Genomic DNA, 24,748 nt, shown 5'->3' with positions numbered 1-24,748 from the left:
CCCTGCCTCTCTGCTGAAAACATGGACTCCTTGCTGGGGTGCAGTGCCACATGTTCACCTTCTGTAACCTCGTGTAAGTTGCCATTATTCATGTGTGAACCCTGACAGGAAATGTGAGCAGGCTGTTTGACCTTGGGGGGTATCGCAGCCAGGCCCTATCTTGTCCTTACCCAATGTCCAGCGTTCCCCGCAGAGGTCCCGGGATAGTGATCAGGAGCTACAATGCTAGCCTGACACTGAGGCAAACTGCAGTGCTCCTACTGAGGTCTGCTAATTCGTTAGAGACCGGGCTGTTAGGGTATTCCAACAGCTGGTTCTGGGAATAATAACTTTTGAATTAAATTAAGCTTGTACTGTAGAACAGCTGGCACCTCAAGAAACTTGAGACACAAAGAGATCAGAAGACAGAGGAGTTTGGAAGACCGAAGAGAAACCAGGAAAAATGGGGTGAGAAAGGGGAAAGGCAGTGGAGAAACCAGGAATTCTAATGGAGCTATCACACATGTAACACAGAGATTAAGTTCTTTTCATTTACAGTTCTTTGACTTAGTCGATGAAGTCCAATGAAGACCAAGATCACAACAGACGCTGTTTCCTTACGCAGCTGAAACAATTGCACAAGGCCAAATCTCACTGCACTCAAGAACCTTGTGAGCTGGTGAGTCATTTAATTTTCAGGTGAACATGAGTAAAAACTGAAAAAAAGATCATCTTCAGAGACAGTATTCAGCAGGGAGATTGGCTCACTTTCATGGGGCAGTGTGTAGCTCGGGTTTGTAGCCGCATAGCCAAGAACAATACTGAAGCTAGCCTGTCTCAATTGAAACGCGAAGGTTAGATGAGAAATCTGTCAGGTAGTTGTATAAAGATGGGGATGAGCCTGTGTAAGGGATTGGAAAGTAGTATTTAAACAATGAACACTTCAGTGGAATTAAATGAGGTCGCAATCGTTTAATGGCTCACTCAGTCACTCAGTTTGATGCCTGGTGATTTAAGGCCATTTTATGCAATGAACGTGTAAATGTGTTTTCCACAAACCTCGGCCAAAGTTAGAGCGTCAGAGCAGAAGAAGCCCAAAGAAATTTGCCCCCAAAATATTTCTACTCACAGGATAACCTATTTTTGTCTCAAACAGGTTCTGAGATGACACCTGTGATGCAAAGCCATTACAATATTTCAGAGATAACAAAATGTTATTACAAAACATTCCAAACAGTGTTCATACAATGTCTCTCGTTCACTGTAAGTAAGATGAGTGCAGTCCATGGACTAGAATGTGGCTGATCCTGTGACATACGCTTCTGTCTGATCCTCTGACTCGTACCTATCTGGTGGATAAAATTTTGGAGTCTATTATTAAGGAGACAGTAGCGGAACATTTGGATAAACATAATTTAATAGGACAAAGTCAGCATGGCTTTATGAAGGGGAAGTCATGTCTGACAAATTTGCTTGAGTTCTTTGAGGACATAACGTACAGGGTGGACGTAGTATATTTAGACTTCCAGAAGGCATTCGACAAGGTGCCACATAAAAGATTATTGCTCAAGATAAAGAATCACTGGATTGGGGGTAATATTCTGGCATGGGTGGAGGATTGGTTATCTAACAGGAAGCAGAGAGTTGGGATAAATGATTCATTCTCGGACTGGCAACCAGTAGCCAGTGGTGTTCCGCAGGGGTCGGTGCTGGGTCCCCAACTCTTTACAATCTATATTAACGATTTGGAGGAGGGGACCGAGTGTAACATATCAAAGTTTGCAGATGATACAAAGATGGGAGGGAAAGTGGAGAGTGAGGAGGACATAAAAAACCTACAGGGGGATATAGACAGGCTGGGTGAGTGGGCAGAGATTTGGCAGATGCAATACAATATTGGAAAATGTGAGGTTATGCACTTTGGCAGGAAAAATCAGAGAGCAAATTATTATTTTAATGGCGAGAAACTGGAAAGTACTGCAGTACAAAGGGATCTGGGGGTCCTAGTGCAAGAAAATCAAAAAGTTAGTTTGCAGGTGCAGCAGGTGATCAAGAAGGCCAACGGAATGTTGGCTTTTATTGCTAGGGGGATAGAATATAAAAACAGGGAGGTATTGCTGCAGTTATATAAGGTATTGGTGAGACCGCACCTGGAGTACTGCATACAGTTTTGGTGTCCATACTTAAGAAAAGACATACTTGCTCTCGAGGCAGTACAAAGAAGGTTCACTCGGCTAATCCCGGGGATGAGGGGGTGGACATATGAGGAGAGGTTGAGTAGATTGGGACTCTACTCATTGGAGTTCAGAAGAATGAGAGGCGATCTTATTGAAACATATAAGATTGTGAAGGGGCTTGATCGAGTGGATGCGGTAAGGATGTTCCCAAGGATGGGTGAAACTAGAACTAGGGGGCATAATCTTAGAATAAGGGGCTGCTCTTTCAAAACAGAGATGAGGAGAAACTTCTTCACTCAGAGGGTGGTAGGTCTGTGGAATTTGCTGCCCCAGGAAGCTGTGGAAGCTATATCATTAAATAAATTTAAAACAGAAATAGACAGTTTCCTAGAAGTAAAGGGAATTAGAGGTTACGGGGAGCAGGCAGGAAATTGGACATGAAGCTGAGTTCGGATTGGTCAAGGTCCTGTGGGTGGCGGAGGGGGCCAGGGGCTGAGTGGCCGGGTCCTGCTCCTACTTCTTGTGTTCTTTAGATTTGGGGTTAGGATCAGATCAGCCATGATCTTATTAAATGGCGGAGCAGGCTCGAGGGGCCGATTGGCCTACTCCTGCTCCTATTTCTTATGTTCTTATGTAATTCCACGAAGATTAGTGGCAGGTCAGAAGATTGGTCAGAATATAAGAAACAGCAAAGAATGACTAAAAGAAATAATAATGAGGGAGAAATTAGAGTACGAGAAAAAGCTAGCTAGAAATATAAAAACAGATAGTAAGAGTTTCTGCAGGTATTTAAAAAGGAAAAGAGTAAGTAAAGTGAGTGTTGGTCCTCTCGAGAGTCTGGGGAATTAATAATGGAGAATAAGGAAATGGCGGATGAATTGAACAGATATTTTGCATCCGTCTTCACTGTAGAGGATACAAATAACATACCAGAAATAATTGTGAATCAAGAGGTGAAAGGGAGGGAGGAACTTAAAACATTTACAATCACCAGGGAAAGGGTTCTCAAAAAATATTAGAACTAAAAGCTGACATGTCTCCAGGTCCTGACAGACTTCATCCTAGGGTCTTAAAAGAAGTGGCTGCAGAGATAGTAGATGCATTGGTATTAATTTTTGAAAATTCCCTAGATTCTGGAAGGGTCCCATCAGATTGGAAAATAATGAATGTAACTCCTCTATTCAAGAAAGGAGGGAGACAGAAAGCAGGAAACTACAGGCCAGTTAGCTTAACATCTATCATAGGGAAAATGATGGAATCTATTATTAAGGAAGTTATAGCAGGGCACTTATAAAATCTCAATGCAATCAGGCAGAGTCAACACGGCTTTGTGAAAGGGAAATTGTGTTTGACTAATTTATTAGAGTTCTTTGAGGAAGTAACAAGCAATGTGGATAATGGGGATCCTGTGGATGTGGTGTACTTGGATTTCCAGAAGGCTTTTGACAAGGTGCTACATCAAAGACTACTACAGCTTATGGTGTAGGGGGTAACATATTAGCATGGACAAAGAATTGGTTAGCCAAAGGAAACAGAGAGTAGGCATGAATGGGTCATTTTCAGGTTGGTAAGATGTAACAAGTGGAGTGCCACAGAGATCAGTGCTGGGGCCTCAACTATTTACAATCTATATCAATGACTTGGATGAAGGGACCAAATGTATGGTTGCTAAATTTGCTGATGACACAAAGGTAGGTAGGAAAGTAAGTTGTGAAGAGGACATAAGGAGTCTGCAAAGGGATATAGATAGGTTAAGTGAGTGGGCAAAAATTTGGCAGATGGAGTATAATGTGGGAAAATGTGAACTTGTCCACTTTGGCAGGAGTAATAGAAAAGCAGTATATTATTTAAATGGAGAGAGATTGCAGAAGGATCTGGGTGTCCTGGTACATGAATCACAAAAAGTAGGTAAGCAGGTACAGCAAGTGATTAGGAAGGCAATTGGAATGTTGTCATTTATTGCAAGGGGAATGGAATATAAAAGTAGAGATGTTTTGCTGCAGTTGTACAGGGCATTGGTGAGACCACATCTAGAATACTGTGTGCAGTTTTGGTCTCCTTATTTAAGAAAGGACATAATTGCTTTAGAGGCAGTTCAGAGAAGGTTCACTCGACTGATTCCTTGGATGAGGGGGTTATCTTATGAGGAAAGGTTGGACAAGTTGGGCCTGTATACATTGGAGTTTAGAAGAATGAGAGGTGATCTTATTGAAACATATAAGATCCTGAGGGGACTCGAAGGGGTAGATGCTGAGAGGATGTTTCCCCTTGTTTGAGAGACTAGGGGCCACAGTTTAAAAATAAACGCTTAAATTGCAGTTCATTTTCAGACAAGATGACACCTACATCGACATCTTAAATTGTGTAATCATTGGCGGATTTCTCACATGTCATCAATTTTCCACGGTCACAACTTTTAACAATTTAATTTCTAATTCCTTTTCTTTTCCATGGTGAGACCCCTCCAAGCACAGCCAGCACCTGCTCCACTCAGCTTCTCTGCCTGGCTCAGCCTTCACCCTGTCCTCTCTGCCCGGCTCAGCCTTCACCCTGTCCTCTCTGCCCTTCCAGACTCTCTGCGTAGCCCAACCCATTTCCTCACTAGCCTCCTTGCTCCTATCTGCAGAGCTGTCCCTGAAACTGAGGAAGCCAAGGAAAAGAAAGGAGCTAGCGTCATGTAAATCTAACAACATCTTTATGTTACATGAAGTGACCCTTGGAGTCCAGGCTTCAGTTGCTTTCTTTTCATTGACGTCCTCAGTCTCGGGGGCAACTCGACAGGAGCAGGGAGGGGAGGAGATACGGGTGGAGAGACTAAACGGGCCAGGAGTTTGCTGCACTCACTGACTCTTCGCCTTGATGCAGTTAGTCAAGGCTGAGCTGATGACTGGGATGAAGCAAGATCTGGGAGCTGAAAAGCGCTACTCTTCCTGTCACCTGCTTAAACGAGGGGAACATTAATTAATTTTAATGGATGTTTAGTGGCTTTTACTTAATGATTACATCTGCATTTGTTAATGGCCCATCTTATTGAAAGTGCAGGTACAACTGGTGCTGTGCACTGCATATCAGTTTTGCTCCCCCAAGTCATTAACACGAGTTTCCACCTATGGTGACATGATGTGGATATTTCTTTGCCTGTGCAGGAGGTGATGCCATACATCTACTGCTGTGAAGGCTTTTAAAAATCTAATCTGTATGTGCTATTGTACATGTTGGACTTTCACTCCATTTATGCAGCAGATTGGATCATTTTGTCTATGGATTCTGCGCAAGATTAATTTTAAGAACTCACAGATTAGCTTTATTTATCCTCAAGAGTTAAAGTTCCAGGTTTTTTTTGTTACAAGACATGCTTTACGCTGATCCTACACGAAGGAATTTGGCCTTCCCAGCCACTGTGGTGCTTATATTTGTTTCTCCAATGGTCACACACAGTCAGGGCTGGAGGTCAGAGGCGCAACCACATATAAAGAGTTTAACATGAGTGGCAATTCTAGCATTTCTAAGGGCTAATTTCTGTTAGCTAGGGGTAGCAGACGAGGGTGTCTAGGTCTCAATGCCATAACCATTTCTATGGCCCAATCAGCACTCGTCAGTTCAGTCAAAGTGCAAGAGGAAATGGGAGGGTGAATTTTCTGTTTTTACATCAATTATTATTGTTGTTGAGAGGGTTGGAAGATAGGCAGGATTGAATGGACAATCTGTGGCCTGTAGTAGTTGATGTAATGGTGCTTTGGACCATTCTGAGACTTTTCTTTGTTGGAAATTAATTTTATTTCTTTTTAAAGTTTTGGATGCTGTACAAACCTTCCGGTGATGGCAGGTGATTCAATCAGTAATCATTTATTGGAGGATGCCCATTTATTTCCCCCACGGGCCAGGACAAGACTTTTAGGCCGAAATTGTGCTATGTGACATTAGAGCACATAATCTAGGCTGACACTCCAGCGCAGTACTGAGGGAGTGCACTGCCAGACTGCGCTGTTGGAGGTGCCGTCTTTCGGATGAGACAGTAAACCTAGGCCCCTTCTGCCCTCTCAGGTAGATGTAAAAGATCCCATGGCATTATTTAAAATAAGAGCAGGGGAATTATCCCCGGTTTCCTAGCCAATATTTTACCATCAACCGACCCCACCAACAACATTGTCACATTGCTGCTTGTGGGACCTTGCTGTGCGTAAATTGGCTGCTGCGTTTCCTACATTACAACGGTGACTACACTTCAAAAGTACTTAATTGGCTGTAAAGCCCTTTGGGACGTCGTGAGGTCGTGAAAGGCCCTATATAACTGCAAGTCTTTTTTTTCTTTACATGCAGTTGTTTCTATGCCCTGATTTTGCTGTCAAAATAACAGTGAGGCTAATGGCGGTCACCGCTATTTATGCACAAATGCTAGAGCAACTTCAGGCGAGGGGCGGATGCACGGTTAAACTCAAAAATCCAAAAATTGCTGTCTGAGATGCATCGCTCTGCTGTTTGCTTTGCGAAAACAGCATCTCACTGTCTGCCTCACCATTGAAACTATGTAACAATAAATGATGCAATGAGACAATTCAAGTTGTACAATGCAAATTAACCAACTTCTAAACATTTCACCAAAATGATCCAATGCTGCTTAAAAATGAATCATTGCCTGAGAAACCGTGAAAAATTACTTCCAGTCATCTAATCAAAGGCTTGTTCAGTGCAATCAAAAGCGTTCCATTGCTCAGTGGGGAAATTTGGGATAGGCCCAGGCCCAAGGAGCCTGGATGATGATTCATAGAGTGCTTTTGGGACAGTTTCTTAGAGCAGCACATTCTAGAGCCAACCAGAGAGCAGACTATTCTAGATCTGGTAATGTGTAATGAGGATTAATTAATGACCTCATTGTAAAGGAGCCTCTAGGTAGCAATGATCACAATATGATTGAATTTCGCAATCAAGACTAGCATTTTAAACTTAAATAAGAGCAATTATGAGGGCATGAAGACAGAGCTGGCTAAAGTGAACTGGGAAATTAGGTTAAAGGATAGGTCAGTAGAGATGCAGTGGCAGACATTTAATGAGATATTTTATAACACTCAGCAAAGATACATTCCAGTGAGAAAGAAAGACTCTCGGGGAAGGACGTACCATCCGTGGCTAACTAAGGAAGTTAAAGATAGTATCAAATTGGAAGAAAAAGCATACAATTCCGCAAAGATTAGTAGCAGGTCAGAAGATTGGTCAGAATATTAAAAAATAGCAAAGAATGACAAAGAATACTAAGGAGGGAGAAGTTAGAGTACAAGAGAAAGCTAGCTAGAAATATAAAAACAGATAGTAAGAGCTTCTACAGGTATTTAAAAAGGAAAAGTGTAAGTAAAGTGACCGTGGGTCCTCTAGAGAGTGAGTCTGGGGAATTAATAATGGAGAATAAGGAAATGGCGGATGAATTGAACAGATATTTTGCATCCATCTTCAATGTAGAGGATACAAATAACATACCAGAAATAATTGTGAATCAAGAGGTGAAAGGGAGGGAGGAACTTAAAACATTTATAATCACCAGGGAAAGGGTTCTCAAAAAATTATTAGAACTAAAAGCTGACATGTACCCAGGTCCAGACGGACTTCATCCTAGGGTCTTAAAAGAAGTAGCTGCAGAGATAGTAGATGCATTGGTATTAATTTTTGAAAATTCCCTAGATTCTTGAAAGGTCCCATCAGATTGGAAAATAGTGAATGTAACTCCTCTATTCAAGAAAGGAGGGAGACAGAAAGCAGGAAACTACAGGCCAGTTAGCTTAACATCTTTCATAGGGAAAATGCCTCCTCCTTCTCTTAATTCGTATGTATGTTTTTCTACATTAAAGGTGCTACATAAATGCAAGTTGTTGTTGGCATTGCTGGTCGCCTTCCTGCAACAAACATATTTGAACTTTGAAACATCACAGTGTGTGTCCATTTAAAGTTAAAGGCCCTGCAATTTCTGGGTAGGCAGAGGACATAAGTTCGATTTCTGCCCAGGGAGGGCATAGAATATGGGCTGGGATTCTGCCCTGTTTGGACCAGATCTTTACATTGCGGTTAGGGTGCAATGGATGAATCTTCAGCCCACACACTTCCCCTCCCCCCCCCCCCCCCCCACCGCCTCCTTGTTGAGGTGGACATCCCTAGCAGTTGCCAAGAAAGTCTTCCCTTTATTCCTCACAGAATGGCTCCTGCGGGGGGTCAACAAGGCACCACACTGCCTTAGAAGGGCGGATGGTCGGGATAGTGTGGGTGCCGTTGTTGGGCCCTTGCAGGCGCCAGTGGCCTGTCCCAGATATGCAAGTGTCCCTGTCCCCAGGATTTGGGATAAGGTCTCTAGCCAGGGGCTAGGATGAGTGGGGATTCTGCTCCGCCGGTGGAGGGGGACCCCAGAAATGCTTTGGCCACAAAGTCTACTTTCTATTGACTAAGCACTGAGAGAGTTCATACAGAGGTCAGTTCAGAGGCTTCAGAAACTTGCATGTAACGCTTGAAGCATGATGGACAAGAAATGCATGCCAGATGTACTATTTTTATTATATTACTAGTATATCTCACATGGTGTTGCTCATGATTAGGATAAGCTGTTTTATAATAACAGAAATGTTATGTCACATAATGCACAATGTATTATTACAATGGCTACTGATTTATGATGACTGATTAAGTCAAATTGCATTTTTATTATATGGTATTTGGTGATTTAAACTGGTATTTCTGCAAATCTGTCCACTTTTGCATAAAAAATTGTATATTAGTGACCTAAGGTGTTATTCAATATTCATTTATCTGTGTACTTGATTTTATCTCTCACTTTTTAAAGTCCAGGATACACCAGGTGGGAGGTAGGCATGTGCTGTTCAGCAGTGCTGTGGAAAACAGGAGGTTTGCAGGGTGTAGCAGCAGCCATGAGGTTTGGTAGAACTGGGACAGGGATCCTGGAGTTTGCCAGTACTACAGTCAGGTCCTGGGGTTTTCCAGCACTAGGGAGTTCTGGGGCTTATCAGCACAGTAGAGATCCTAGGATTTGGATGGACTGAGAGTTAGTCTTGGGGCTTGGGCGTGCTGGGGTCGTCATAAGGTTTGGCAGATCTGGGGGGGTGACATGTGGGGTTTTGCTTACTGTTGGATTCATAGGGCATCACAGTACTAGGGGTGGAGCAGACATGTTGGATATACATTGTTTTAAAAATTGCCTCAGAAAAAGTTGAAAGAAATGCTTAACACTATTTCGTTACTTCGATACAAAAAAAATATTTTTAAGTTCAAGCCAAAAAATTTGGGTTCTGCCAGCTAGTTTTGCTTTAAGTCATAACAATTTCTAAAAGTAGTGAGTAATGGGGGAATTCAGGCTGTGAGTACTTAGGATGGGGCATAGGCATGGTGAGAATTCTGGTTGATGGCCAGTCGCCAGAGCCCTGAGACCTCAATACTTGTGAAGTCACAGACTGATCTGCTTGTTCATCCAATTAGAGTCTTAAATTCCTGGTCCAAAAACTAAATACATAGATCCTCTGGAACCACTGCCAGAAATCAAAACCTTAACATTAATTGACACAGTTTATTATAATTGTAAACAATTTTACAACACCAAGTTATAGTCCAGCAATTTTATTTTAAATTCACAAGCTTTCGGAGGCTACCTCCTTCCTCAGGTGATTATAAGCAGTTGCATTACCTCCTAGCCATAATTGCCAAACATCTTCTAACTCTGTGGCTAATTCCCAGTCACTACCATGAAGAGCTTTCTGTACTTGCTTAAATTTTTGCATATGTGCTTTGGGTATTAAATCATAAGCATTAAGAATAGCGGAGAGAAAAAAAATTGGATAAGGCCTATTATCAGGCGGGGGAAGTGTAATCTGCTGTTAACCCTGTTATCAGCCTCCTCCTCTTCCCCCTTCTCCACCACCTCTGGCTCAGGGTCTTCTCCAATCATCGGTGGCAAAGACTGGTCCCTCATGATGGCGAGGTTGTGCAGCATGCAGCATAACGCCACGAATCTGCCCACCCACTCAGCGGAGTACTGGAGGGCTCTTCCAGACCGGTCCAGGCAGCGGAAGCGTTATTTGAGGAGGCCTATGGTGTGCTCCATGATGTTGCGTGTGGCAGCATGGGTCTCACTGTAGGCCTGCTACGCACGTGTGCGTGGGTTCATGAGCCACGGCATGAGGGGATATCCCTTGTTGCCCAGTAGCCAGCCTTTGATTTGCTGAGCCAGGTGAAAGATCGCTGGCACGCTGGATTGCTGCATAACGAGGGCGTCGTGACTGCTCCCAGGGTAGCGGACATCGACCTCCATGATTCGATACGTGTGGTCGCACACCAGCTGCACGTTGAGGGAGTGGAAGCCCTATCGATTGATGAAGACGGCTGAGTTGTTGTGTGGGGCACGCTGGGCAATATGCGTACAGTCAATGGCACCCTGCACCATGGAGAAGCCAGCAATGCGGGCGGACTGCCGTGCTCGCTCGGCCTGCTAGTCTTCGTCAAGAGGGAAGGTGATGATCCTGTTCCTCATCTGGTGCAGTGCACCTGTGATCTCCCTTAAGCAACAGCGCACTGCATACTCCGAGATGTTGCATGTGTCGCCAGCAGAGGCCTGAAATGATCCTGAGCTGTAGAAGTTCAGCACTACAGTTACCTTCACAGCCACAGGGAATGCTGTCCTTGCCCTGATCTGAAGCTGCAGTTGTGGCCGCACCAGTTGACAGATCCCCGTCACGCCCTCCTTGGTGAACCGCAACTGTCAGATGCTCCTCACTCATGTTGAGGTAAGAGAATTGGTCCCGGAAGGCCCTCATTGGATACGGCCCCCTGCTCAGTGGCCTGCGCCGCCTTCTCCTCCCTCTCCTCGCAGCTTGACCTGGTGTGTGTGGCCTCTCTGCATGCTCCCAGTCATGCTCGATGTCCAGTGGGAGTCCTAGCATGACCACCCATGGTTGCCAGGAATCTTGTTCGACCACGGCTGTAACATTACGAACTGTAAGGCAGTACCTGCCAAACCACTCTCAAATGTACTGTAGCAACTCTCAGTAGGAATAGGAAGCTTCAAAAAACACTTCCTATTTCTCCAGCAGCCAGAAGCAATAATTCAGTAACTAACCTGCAACACCTGCATGGTCCCTTTAATAGCACTGGTGGGGGGTCCTCCAGGCACTCTAAGACATGTTCAGATGTGCGTGGTTAAGACTGCGTAGAGTTGAGCATTAAGGTCCAAAATGGTGTCATATCACTTTAAATTAGCATTGCACACTGATTGTACGCATTTTCTCCCTACTTTACATGCAAGATGGCGTCTGGCGGCGGCGTCACACTGGAAACATGCGTGCGCAGCCAAGACGGCATCTTGGCATTTCGGGCGCTACATGACCCAATTTCTGGCCCAGCACGTTTTATAATCCACACTCAAGAAAAAAACGTTCCAAGTGAGTATTGACACCACTGTGTCAGCCAATGAGTTCAAGACGGGGCGGGGCTTACAGCAGACGGTCTATTTACTCAGCAAACAGAGTCTATTTAAACAGAGTCTCTACGAACTACAGCAAACAGAACTCATAACCGAAACTATAACAGTGTCTCTCAATTATTCCTCCAGCAAAATGCAATGAGTGGCAGATACTTACATAAAACAAATTAAGTGCGTAAAATCAATCTCAGTCACTTACAGCAGTCAGTTAAACGTGTTCAGCTTACGTCTCAGTCCTTCAAAGTCAGCCGTACTTAAGTTTAAAACCTTGGTTTGTATGTGATCTTTCTCTTTCTCGAACTTAATGTCAATCTCTATCATGTTATGGTCACTGTTTGCAAGATGCTCCCTTAATCAGATTATGATTAATTTGGGCTCGTTACTCATTACTAAATCTAGTCTGGCCTGTTCTCTCCTCGGTTCTAAAACATATTGGGCCATATTTTGCTGTGATAAGGCATCTAACGGTGTCTGCTGTTAGATAGACTTGCCCTTGCACTTCTAGGTTTTTAAATTTTTTGTGTAGCAAGTTGCTGAAAGTGCGAGCTGATAACGGGACAGCGAGGGGAAACTGGGCATCTGGGACCTGTGTGAACAGGGCAAGTGACTGGGTATCTCCTTAATCAAACAGATTGAAGAAAATAACAGCACAAGGGCTGAGAAGGAAGAGTAAATTAGAGTGGGTGAATTCAACTCAAATCAGGTACAGAAAGAGAAATAAAGAGAGGGAAAGAAAGATTGGATTAAGAGAGAGAAAAAAGAGACAGAAAGAAACAGTTAAAAAAAAATTTAATTTAAAATTTGACTTTTTAAAAAATCTCCAACAACAATTAAAAGCTGAAAGAATGAGACACCACACTCATTAAAGTTCATTTTCAGTGCCAGAGAGGTTGTTTGGCAGTAATTAAGACTTACTACATCGTTAAAAGGGTACTTACATCAGAATAGACAAGCCCTACCTTTTTCTGGCGAGATTAGTTCGTATCTACAACGTCAGTGCATGAAGTTCACGCTGATCCATTCATTTGAACGGGGAGCCAGACAGCGAGATGCCTTCTTCACAGAGCTTATGGAGGAGCAGAACATCTGGTATGTTTAACTGCGCATGTGCAGTCGCCGGAAGTCGCTGTCCGATTTGCACGGAAATAACGGTGAGCCCGTTAAGATGATGCTATTATTAATTTCAGCACAAAAGAGGTTAAATCTACACAACCCACAAGTTCTGGGAATGTAGATTAGATCCAAAGTGTCTGTTCAGGAAAGCCTTGGAGGGCGCAGCACTTTGATCTGTACATTCTAGAGTGGGGTAGTGGCAGGTGGGTGCCATGCAGCTCTTGTGCTGCTGATCGCTCTGTCCTTTCTACATTGCTCCTCCTCTTCTTCCTCCAACAAAGCTGAATTCCCAACGGAAAACTCATTATGGCCTCTTTAGAAGTGGGGAAGGGGGGAAAATAGTTGAAGGCTCAAAGGTAGATAGTCGGCAAAAAAAACAATTTTCAAAATAGATTGAGATAGAAGCTCTTTATGAATATTTTCATATCAGCAGCTGGACCCTTTAAATCAACTGGCCAATACCTGAGACCCTAGCAATATTGGGCACCTGTTTCACACGGGCCTGATTCACGTTCAATATTAATGAGGTGGTAATGATGGAAAATGAGATACATGACATTACCACATCATCACCACCTCATTTAAATATGGCCACCCAATTTTACTGTGAGCACATGCAGTGCTGGCCAGAAATTACGTTGGAAAACTCAACTGTCGAAAAAAGTGAGTGGAGATCCAGTGCTAAGTAACCCCTCCAGATTTCCCAACCTGTCCAAAGGAATACCACCCAAAAATCAGGCAGTGGCAGTAGGAAAATCCAGGCTTATGTAGTAACTCATTACTTGGGCTGAGTATTGGCCAAACATATTTGCCTGCGTAGATTTTTTAAAATATAAATAAATATGATGAGTCGTACTAGCCTGTGATATTTTCTCCAAGAGACTGAAGACATAGTGGGAATCCTACAGAAACTTCAGTAAGCAAACAAGCGTTAATTGTTAATAAAAATGAATGACCAATGTGTCAATGTCATGACTACTACTATTACTGAATTCCCGTCTGTGAGGATGGGGCCGATGTCGATTTCAGAGGTCTGGAATTCTCCAAGTGTTCGACCATCATTCCTTGGCTTCTTTCACCAGGTTGAGCATGCCAATCGAGGCAAGGTGTTGCACTTGGAGCCACTAGCGAGAGCTGGGTGAATTGTCAGGACCACCTGCTGGTAAAGCCACCCTTCTGGGTGCGGTTGTTGTCATGCAGAGACGTTACCTTTAGGGCTCAGCCCCATACCATCATGACTGGTTGGAACTATTTCTCTTTTCTGGGAGTCCAATTGCACTGTTCCAAACCATCTACCTTCTCGGTGTTCTGGCCCTGTGTCCGCGCTACCCGCACGTTACACCTCATGTTCGCTGTTCTCGGGATGCCCCTACAACACTTCATGAGTTTGCTGTTCTGCACATGCGCTCAAACATCACACATGTACAAAAGATTTAGTATGTTTTATACAGGGACTTAACCAGAGCAGAAAAGCTGCCTTAGGAGCTACTGCATGTGCATTTCTTATGAAGGAGTTTTCACAGAGCCTCCTGGTGAGCTTAGATGTGGCTTAATTTTGCAAATCCCCCAAAGCTTTATTCAGACAAATGTTTGCTGCTTTCATTGCTGTAGATTATGGGATCTGATTGTTATTGAAGCGAGATGGGCTGGGCATGAATTACTGAACAACTTTTGTATTCACATGAAATCAAAACATGGTGTGCATGTGTGGGTTCCTTATAAAGAGAAAATACAGACCTAAGATTGGGCCTTTTTGAGTGCCATGGCATCAGTTTTACTGATTCCCAGATGAACACTACACTCTAACTATTGAGTTCTCCGGGGACCTTTGTGGCCAAGCCCAGCACATTGCTTTGACTAGATGGAAAAATATTGAGATTGCTGGTATTGGGAAGCTTTTGTTTGAAAGTTAACTCTGAATAACTTTCTAAACTGATTCCTTTTATTTACTGAGTGCTGTGGAGTCAGCTATACCTGCTGTATAATGCTATCTCCAATTTCAAATAGTCTGACTCAGGATGGGATGTCTCTGTGTTGTGATACAGCATCTTGGATGGATTATTTTTCCTAGAGTGATTCTTTTGAATTATAATCACAGCAGATAGAAAAGTGGTTTAAGAAAACTGTAACCGAGCTTTTAGCTTGGTCAAAAGATTGCTTCATTTCAGAAATCACAGCACAGGATGAATGGAATTTCACTAGCAGCATAATGAATATATTTCAATACTTTTAAAATGATTGTTATACCACTGAGTTCAGTGATGTGGAGATCTAAAATGTAGTAATGTGGTGTCTTCATGGGGAGGGAGAGAAGAAACTGAAGAACTAAATAGGACTATCAAGTACAAAAGTTGATTTGGCAAGTTTTTCTCCCCACACTAACTAGCATGGGGAAAGGGAGAGGGGGAGTACTTTATATTGAAAGGCCTCTTCTGTTCTTTTTACTGGGAGGCAGTGCAGTTTATTGATACAGTGAAACCTGTATAAACGGACACACCCAAAGAATACACACCTGCAAAAAACGGACACTTATTGACATCCATAGCAGCAGAGAAACAGCTCTCTCTGGAATTGAATGCTTGCATAACTCAATCTCAGGGATAGAGCGGTTTCTCTGTCGGTATGGATGCTGGGTAAAAAAACTCTCCATTCGACAAAAGCCAGGAACTGTATCGGGCAATACCACATCTCACTCCACCAGTACGTCAGGTACTGATGAGCTGCTAACAGCCCCCTAACCACCCCCAGCACTTCAAACGTTAGCAGCTGCAGCGCACGGATGGAGGGGGTCCCGGACAGTGGTCTGCAGGACATTAATTCTCCCCAATTTGGCTGGGACTTCCCAGGCACTCCGGCCTGCAGCAGCCACCTCGCCTCGTGCAGATTGCCAACGTAGCAGATTGCAGGATCACGACATCCCCCTCTCAATAGAAAAGGACCCCAGGATGGCAATGTACTGGGAAACGCAACAAACAGAAAATGAACTGAAATCACATCCTGCTGGCAGGGCTCCAGAATTAGGCATGATCCCAGGTGAGGGTGACGAAAGAAGGAATGCTGCAGGAGATACAGCCAATCCTGGGATATTTGGCTCATCTGGTTTACTGAACATACAATGACCATTTTGAAAATAAGGACACTTGCAAAAAAGGGACACCCGTTGCAAGCCCCTTAGGTGTCCCTAATTTGCAGGTTTCACTGTATTTCAATATTTAGCCAAAAAATTTTTTTTTATTCGTTCATGGTATGTGGGCGTCACTGGCGAGGCCGGCATTTATTGCCCATCCCTAATTGCCCTTGAGCCGCCCTCTTGAACCGCTGCAGTCCGTGTGGTGACGGTTCTCCCACAGTGTTGTTAGGAAGGGAGTTCCAGGATTTTGACCCAGCGACGATGAAGGAACGGTGATATATTTCCAAGTCGGGATGGTGTGTGACTTGGAGGGGAACGTGCAGGTGGTGGTGTTCCCATGTACCTGCTGCTCTTGTCCTTCTAGGTGGTAGAGGTCGCGGGTTTGAGAGGTGCTGTCGAAGAAGCCTTGGCGAGTTGCTGCAGTGCATCCTGTGGATGGTACACACTGCAGCCACTGTGCGCCGGTGGTGAAGGGAGTGAATGTTTAGGGTGGTGGATGGGGTGCCAATCAAGGGGGCTGCTTTGTCTTGGATGGTGTCGAGCTTCTTGAGTGTTGTTGGAGCTGCACTCATCCAGGCAAGTGGAGAGTATTCCATCACACTCCTGACTTGTGCCTTGTAGATGGTGGAAAGGCCTTGGGGAGTCAGGAGGAGAGTCACTCGCCACAGAATACCCAGCCTCTGACCTGCTCTTGTAGCCACAGTATTTATATGGCTGGTCCAGCTAAGTTTCTGGTCAATGGTGACCCCCAGGATGTTGATGGTGGGGGATTCGGCAATGGTAATGCCGTTGAATGTTAAGGGGAGGTGGTTAGACTCTCTCTTGTTGGAGATGGTCATTGCCTGGCACTTGTCTGGCACGAGTGTTACTTGCCACTTATGAGCCCAAGCCTGGATGTTGTCCAGGTCTTGCTGCATGTGGGCTCGGACTGCTTCATTATCTGAGGGGTTGCGAATATCAGTTTCTCAAGAAACTTCAAAAGAAATTATTTGCTTTTAAACTATGGAGGAATTTGGAGAATGATATCCCTCTCCAAAACAACCCATAGCGACAGCTAATCTCAGATTGGAGACAGTATAACAGTTAAAAACTGTGAATTGATGGCTTCGGTCCACTGGCATAGTGAAGAGTAGGACTGTACTAACTGGTAGATACCTGGAGTTCAGGGGCACAATTACACTCATGGTGATAGGACAGCTGCAGGGAAATTCAAGTATATCAAATGCTAGAGGGAAACCTCCCACCAAATCTTCAGCTTGGCACCATCCCAGGATACCAGTGGGAGTTCTGTGGTGTTCTGGCTCAGATCCAGCAAGGTCACGCTGAACGTAGTGGGAGATTTATCTGAAAACTCACAGATGTAGTCCTCCACTAAATCTGCTTTGCAATTTTCTTTACCGCCTTACAATTTTATGCAGATTAGAAGAGCTATGGTACATTCTGCTAACGCTGTCTAAGTGAGCTTACACGAAGCTGAATTGAAAAGCTGCTCAGTCATGTATTGGAATGAACCTCACTGTGTCTCCAGATTATTCACTTAATTGCTGCAGCTGAAGCATGATGCACAGCTGATCGAGCACGGTCCTGTGATTTCATTGCTCTTATTTTAGATGGTAAAAAGAGAGATTAGAAAAGCACTGTGTGATCTTTCTATAAGCACCTAGTTCCAGCTCACATAATTTAGGGCTATTAATTGAATGGATTATTTTCCAAGTAAATGACACTCTCTGTGTTAATGGGCAATACTGAAAGAGTAAAGAGGAGGTAGAAATAAGAAGAGGAAAAAAGTGCTGTAAATCAAGTAAAAACTGAAAATGCTGGAGATACGCAGCAGATCAGTCAGCATCTGTAAAAAGAAAAGTTAAAGTTTGGAGTATAAACACTTCATCAGAAGAGGAGGTGGCACCAAGGTCCACATGTTCTGGGGCTGTGGATCGATTCTGGAATTTTTTTTCTTCAAAGTCATCTTCGATTAAGACCATCTATTCTCTCTTTTATGGCAACTCTGGGTGACCCAGACCCAGGAGCAAGGCTAGGTTGTTCTCATATCTTCTCTTAGAAGGACAATTCTTCCAAACTGGAAGTTCCTGATAGTTCCAATTTTGGATGTAAGTCTGGAAGAATTACAGGAGGTAACTACTCTAGGGAGGATGCCCTTTTTGAATAAGAGTAAATATCACATCATATTTTTTTCCACCCTTCACTCAAGACCTTACCCTTTGACTGACAGCGGAGGTAGGCTGCCCCGGTTGGTCCTCATTTGGTTCCATCACTTTTCCCCCCTTCCCCTTCAGGCCTCTGGTGACTGGGCTCTAGTTGACTCAGTTTCTCAGACCACCCTCCTTCTCTTTTCTCTATTATTTAGGTGACAGAGGATTGATAAGCATAGTTATTGCTTCTAGTTTGGAGATAGATTTAGTTATGATGATTCTATATAACTGTTGAATTGCACTGTTAAAGGTTTAACCTCTTGCCCTGTTTGGTAGAATTGATTACTGTTCTCTTTAGTGATCATAGTAAAGTAAGTTTTTCTGTTTTTATTTCTGCCCGGTCAATTATTTTTTTTAAAAAAGATGTTACAAAAACGTCCATTCACCATGGCGACCACTTTGCTGCGCTATTGACACCTGTTGAGTATATTTTGTAAATAATTAACAAAATGACAAAGACAACTCCAGTGTGACTGCAGAGGAGTTAATTTATCCAACTTATGTTGTTATTGTGTCAAGTGTTCACAGCGTGTGCTTGATTGCCTCTTAGGGACCTCTACTGTCCAACATGATGGTAATTTTCAACCTGCTGGCAATGGCAAGCATCAGATAAGATGATTTACCCGCTGCCAGTAATCAATTAGCATTGACTGGATGGAACATGGCAAAGGTCAGCAAGCCCCTCCCTCCTGATGTTCCATTTTATAAATGCCAAAGAATTTCCTCGTCTATTAATATTAAAATGCTCCTCTCTTGCTTGCCGTAACCTAGAGACCTGTTGTCTGCAAAGCAAAGGTCCAGTCTTTGGCAATATACTGAAATGGCACTATGAGAAAGGGAGCAGCACAATGAAACTTCCCTCGTGCCAATCCCTTACACAGCCTGACACATCTACTGCCTTAGACTTCTGTCCCTTACCCAGCCCTCCTTGGTTCTGGCATAAATACCTACAGCACACGGCCATGTCAACTGAATATTCTGAAGTGATGTTGCTGTCAGTAGTGAAAAATAGCCTAAGCAAAAGATCGGACCCACTAATGTCCATTGAAACAAAAACTCCAAGCCATGTATCGGTACGTGTATATCAAATAGGAACATTATTTTCTCCACCAAATAAGGACTTACTTAAAAGTTCACATACAATAAAAATCTACAATTCAAAAATCCTTCACTGTACAAAGCAATATTTAACATAGCATAATCAATAAAGCAACTTTGCAGTTTGTCTTTTCTTCCATGAAGACTCAATAATAGGTCAGCACACAAACACACTAATTGGTTAGTTCAATTACTTTTTAAACATGTTTTGAATTGCAGTGCCCCTTGAATATGAGACTGCAATTCTGTGGCGTGGGTGGTGTGATGGGGCAGTGCATTTGTTATATATTAGTGAGATACGTGGTCACTCCATACATTGAGTTCCTGGTATCAGCTCTGTGGTTATATTCAAAAGCTTGTGGGTATATGCACAAAACTGGTAAACCACTGAATCACATCCACAATTCACCACCCAGTTAGTTCTCAACCTTAAGTGTACAGAATGTGGAAACGATGCACTTCCCTAAGCATAGACCATCTAGCTGCTATCAGATGCCTCCCTGCAACTTGTAACAGAGCAGCCCTGGGGAGGCCCATTAGAAGGTAACTTCTCTCTTAACTGAAGGATGATGTGTGGCCAGATAAAGAGGGAGAAAAAATTCTTGTGTTACAGTGAAAATGCAATTTTTACTTCCCCATTAAATGGTTACAGGAAGTGTGTGTAATCTGCTTAAAGGCTTAGACAGTCACTCAACATTCAGTTACTTCACTTAATGTTTTCCATGGTATCAACCGTGCATAACCGAAAAAAGGAATCATACTTAAACTCTAACCGAAGAATTTTAACTCTTCGATTGCCACCTGCCCTTTGGCGCTTCAAAAGTCCATGTACAATTTCTATCATGAGAAAATTAAAATGAACAAAAATAGCAATAAATTTACACCACACGCAAGGATGTTGTTCCATTTATAAGTTTGTATTTGACAGAGATTATATCAGATTCCCATAACTGCAACTGTTTTACCTTTGATAATTTAGTTGGAGAGTGTTCAAGCTATAAGCTCACAGTGTACAACAACAATGAGTACATACACTGCAGCCAAGCCACCAAGAATCTGGTGCTCCATTAAACCTATGGCTTATACCCCTTTATGTAATTAATTATCTGTATGACTGTTAATATATCGCAAGCCTAAGTTACTTCACAATAATTAGCAAAGCCCCCCCAGAAAAATTTTTGTGTCACAAAATGTGATTTAAATTTATTGCCAAAATTGTAAGACGAATTAAATTTGCCCTGAAAGTTTAAAAATCCTCCTTCTAAAAGACTATTGCTCCAGTAGCAGTGTGTGTCTTGAATGATATGACATATAAAATGTATAATTCACTCTTGCATTTGGGAATTATTTGTGTGTGCACTGTAATTTTTGAGTTGATTTCCTCCTTGTTTAGGTCTCGTTGCCTACATACAGATGTGGAAGTGGGCTAGGCCGATCTAAGAGGATTCCGATTCATATCACACTTGGTAATTGTAGTACCCATTCTTTAACTTCAACTTTAACCACTATCCACATTTCATGCTGTCACTGAGACACTGGGTGAGAAACCAGTCTTTTCGTAGGTCTTTACTAGTGTCGTTTATTGGCTGATTGCCAAGAGTCACATTCAAGCTTTGGAGGGAGAGAAGAGCCATAAAACCAATCCCTAACCTCAAAGGACTGAGTTAGGAGGAGAGACTAGGGAAAATTGAGCTGTTCAGCCTTGAAAGGAGGCGACTGAAAGGTGATCTTACAGAGGGAAAGAAAGAAGGCCTATTCAAAGTGCTTCACAACCAATGCAGTACTTTTAAAGTGCAGTCACGGTTGTTATGTAAGAAAACATGGCAGCCATTTTGTGCACAAAATCTTACAAACAGCAAAATAACCTAAATTACCAGTTAATCTGTTTTTGGGAGTATTGATTGAGGGAGGAATGTTGGCCAAGCAGTAGGAGAATTTCCTGTTCTTGTTGAATAGTTCTGTGAGATCTTTCACACCCACCTGAGCCACCAGTTGGTTTTCGGTTTAATGTTTCATTTGAAAGAAGTCACCTCCAACAATGCATCACTGCCTTAGAACTGCACTGAAGTGTCAGCCTAAGGCCTGGAATGGATCTTGAATCCACAACTTTCTGATTCAGAAGCTACCAACTAAGCCGAGTTATTATTTGCTATGAGATACTATATGGTGTAGAAAAGGGAAATTCAGAACGCTATTTCAAACTGACCCATAACAGTATATTATATTTTGAAGGATCAGGAGAAAGAGTACGGAAATTGTTTTACAGTAGACAGCTCCAACAACAACAACAACTTGCATTATATAGCGCCTTTAACATAGTAAATGGATCCAAGGCGCTTCACATAAAAAGATATTAGGACAGGTGACCAAAAGCTTGGACAAGGAGGTAGGTTTTAAGGATCGTCTTAAAGGAGAAGAGAGAGAGAGGCGGAGAAGTTTAGGGAGGGAATTCCAGAGCTTAGGGCCTAGGAAGCTGAAGGTACGGCCACCAATGGTGGAATGATTAAAATCAGGGATGCGCATGAGACCAGAATTAGAAGAGCAAAGAGATCTCGGAGGGTTGCAGGGCTGGAGGATGTTACAGAGAAAGGGAGGGGCGAGGCCATGGAAGGATTTGAAAACAAGGATGAGAATTTTAAAATTGAGTTGAAGAGTTAGCTCCTGCACAGGCATGATGGACTGAATGACCACCTCCTGTGCTGTAAATTCTGTGATTCAGTAGGATAAGGGGATGCAGGTTCAAACTAGTAAAAGGAAATAATTAGGACTGATGTCAGGAACTTCTTCACACAAAGATTGGTCAACACATGGAATGGATTTCCAGGCAGGATAATGGAAGTGAGAAGACAGGAATTATTTAAGAAACAGTTGGATGCCATAATGGAGGGACCGAAAGATCTTTCTGGAAGGTTGAACTAAGATGGGCCGAATGACCTCCTTCTATATCACAAGATAAGTATTGTGATAGCATCACTGAAAGCTAACGGCCATATTATCATCAGTATCAGGCACTCTGCTGCCATGCATCCTATGATCCTCAGGGACATGAAACAAAATTATATTAATCGAGGAGCAGATGAGGCAAAAAAGGAATTGCAGAGTTGGAGGCGCAACTGGCATGAAGGACTTATCAGAGCCTTGAAGGAAGTTGATGCACTGAAACATAAGACAGTGGTTGATAATAAATGAGATAATTCGGAGAACCACTCCAGAGCAAGCAGTCTTCATTTAACGGGCCTGCCAAAGGGAGCAGAGGGAAAAGATGCTTTGGATCCATAATCCCTGGGCCACTGAGGGCGTTTCTGAGGTTTAAGACAGGTGAGGCGGGTAACTGGGTCTCTGCCCCTTTCTTTGGACGTTGAGAAATTGTGACAGGAGGAGGTGGCGAGAAGGCGCTTTGTGTATCCACTTCCCTTCTCCCCGCCCCCCCTCCCACCCCCCCACACTGTGCTGACGTCAGAAGAGGAGCCACACTTGTGGGATGACATCACCTGCCACTTCCATCTCACCGTCGGCCCACACGTACAATGCCTGCACAATGCTGGAAGAAGTGGGGCTCACTATGCCAATTTCACAATGGCAGTGGGCCGCAGGGCAATCGACTGCTGGCAGTGGCAAAATGGACCTCCAGGGGTAATAAAAATTATTCAATGGCCAGAATGGGCTGCCCCTCACCCCCCCCCCCCCCCACTCCAACATAGTAGCAAGGTGCCCCTCCAAAATTCTTTGCCCCCAGAAGGGAGACTCCCAAGGGGCACCATAAATGGCGCGGAGGCCTGCTGACTTTATATAAATGGCCCCCTCACAGGATTTGCAATGTGGTCTGGGCCGGGGCAGACTGGTGGCCAGAAATCTCGCACCGTCGCACTTCACACGGCAGAACAGAGTCTTGGAATTTCAGCCCCGATATCTCTCCAGTATGTCCTCTGGGACAAATAAAGTCTCAGCACTGGAAGTTGACCAGGCACGTCACTCGCTGCAGCCGCAATTAAATTGATGAGAAGCCACATGCTATCAACTTCGAAATGTTCAGGTTCCAAGCAAACTGCAGATTATAGAAAGAAAGAACGAACTTGCATTTATATAGGGCCTTTCACGACCTTGGGACTTCCCAAAGCACTTTACAGCCAATGAAGTACTTTTGAAGTGTAATCACTGTTGAAATATAGGAAACACAGCAGCCAATTTACACAGCAAGCTCCCACAAACAGCAATGTCATAATGACCAGGCAATCTCTTTCAATGTTGTTGATTGAGGGATAAATATTGGCCAGGACACCTTCTTCGACATAGTACCATGGATCTTTTACGTTCACCTGAGAGGGCCTCGGTTTAACGTCTCATCCGAAAGACCGCACCTTCGACAGAGCAGCTCCATCTTTCAGTACTGCACTGGAGTGTTAGCCTAGATGAAGGCAACAAGGAAGAAAGGTGCCCTAAGGCTAGGTATCGATGATTTGACGATCTCCCGGGACATGTACGAGCTGCAAAAGTGCAAGCTTTAGTTTAACAACTTCAAGAGGATTCCTTAGGATGAGCACATCGACTATGACTCCTTGCGATTCTGGAAATTCAATGTGGGGCTCTTATGAGATCTTTATATCAGTAAAGCATATGTTAAGACAGATGGAGCATTTGACAACTTGACTTTGAAAAACAGCCTGAAATGGCAAGTTATTTACGTGAGTGGCACCCCCAGACTGTGTGTTGCAGTTCTGAGATTTGGATTAGGGTAAAGAGAACTTAAAAAATGAATTACCTTAAAATTAGAGCTAGGCTGTTCAGGAGTGCAGTCAGGAAACACTTTTTTACTCAAAGGGGAGTGGAAATCTGAACATCTCTCCCCTAAACACTTTTAAGACTAAGATCGATAGATTTTTGTTGGGTAAGGAACAGGCTCAAGGGGCTGAATGTCCTCCTCCTGTTCCTATGTTCATACGGCACACTGATTTGGGGAAAAATGAAAAAGAGATAGGTAACTAATGCATGAATGTGTTTACTCAGCTACCAACAGATTGTCAATGTTTATCCCTTTCATTTGGTCTGGATTGACTTTTATGTAGATTGTTCATGACCGAGGCTTACATCGGCATGGGTCGAATGACCTCCTTCTGTGCTGTAACCATTCTATGATTCTAACAGACCCAGATATGAGGCGATGAAAACCCCAGTGCTGGAAAGCTTTGGGAACCATTGGTACAAAGTCACCTGTTCCACCCAAGCATGCTACACTTACCATATTGTCATATCTCAAGTTACTCATAGTATCATAGAAAATTTACAGCATGGAAGGAGGCCATTCGGCCCATCGTGTCCGTGCCGGCCGAAAATGAGCCACCCAGCCTAATTCCACTTTCTAGCACTTGGTCCGTAGCTTTGTAGGTTACGGTACTTGAAGTGCATATCCAAGTACTTTTTAAATGTGATGAGGGCTTCTACCTCTACCACCCTTTCAGGCAGTGAGTTCCAGACCCCCACCACCCTCTGGGTGAAAAAAAATTTCCTCAGCTCCCCTCTCATCCTTCTACCAATCACTTTAAATCTATGCCCCCTTGGTTATTGACCTAGTTACTGA

At 43.5% G+C, this 24,748-nt stretch overlaps 1 protein-coding gene across 4 annotated transcripts in view; it reads left to right on the top strand.

Annotated features, from left to right (window-relative positions):
• minpp1b (multiple inositol-polyphosphate phosphatase 1b) overlaps positions 1–24,748 on the top strand; it is a 152,073-nt gene that overhangs the window by 75,356 nt on the left and 51,969 nt on the right. Inside the window, exons 6-7 of one of the 4 annotated variants that reach the window (XR_010966730.1) lie at positions 538–658; positions 20,567–20,640. The exons of 1 other annotated variant lie outside the window; for it this stretch is intronic. The gene's annotated coding sequence lies outside the window, so the exon portion shown is untranslated. Of the gene's footprint in view, positions 1–537; positions 8,897–20,566; positions 20,641–24,748 lie in introns of those variants that run through there. 2 more of the 4 variants (XR_010966732.1, XR_010966729.1) reach the window with 2 other exon arrangements.

The sequence above is a fragment of the Heptranchias perlo genome, chromosome 21, assembly GCF_035084215.1.
Source record: "Heptranchias perlo isolate sHepPer1 chromosome 21, sHepPer1.hap1, whole genome shotgun sequence".
In the NCBI taxonomy this organism is placed as follows: Eukaryota; Metazoa; Chordata; class Chondrichthyes; order Hexanchiformes; family Hexanchidae; genus Heptranchias; species Heptranchias perlo.
This window is presented reverse-complemented; position numbering and strand designations above follow the sequence as displayed.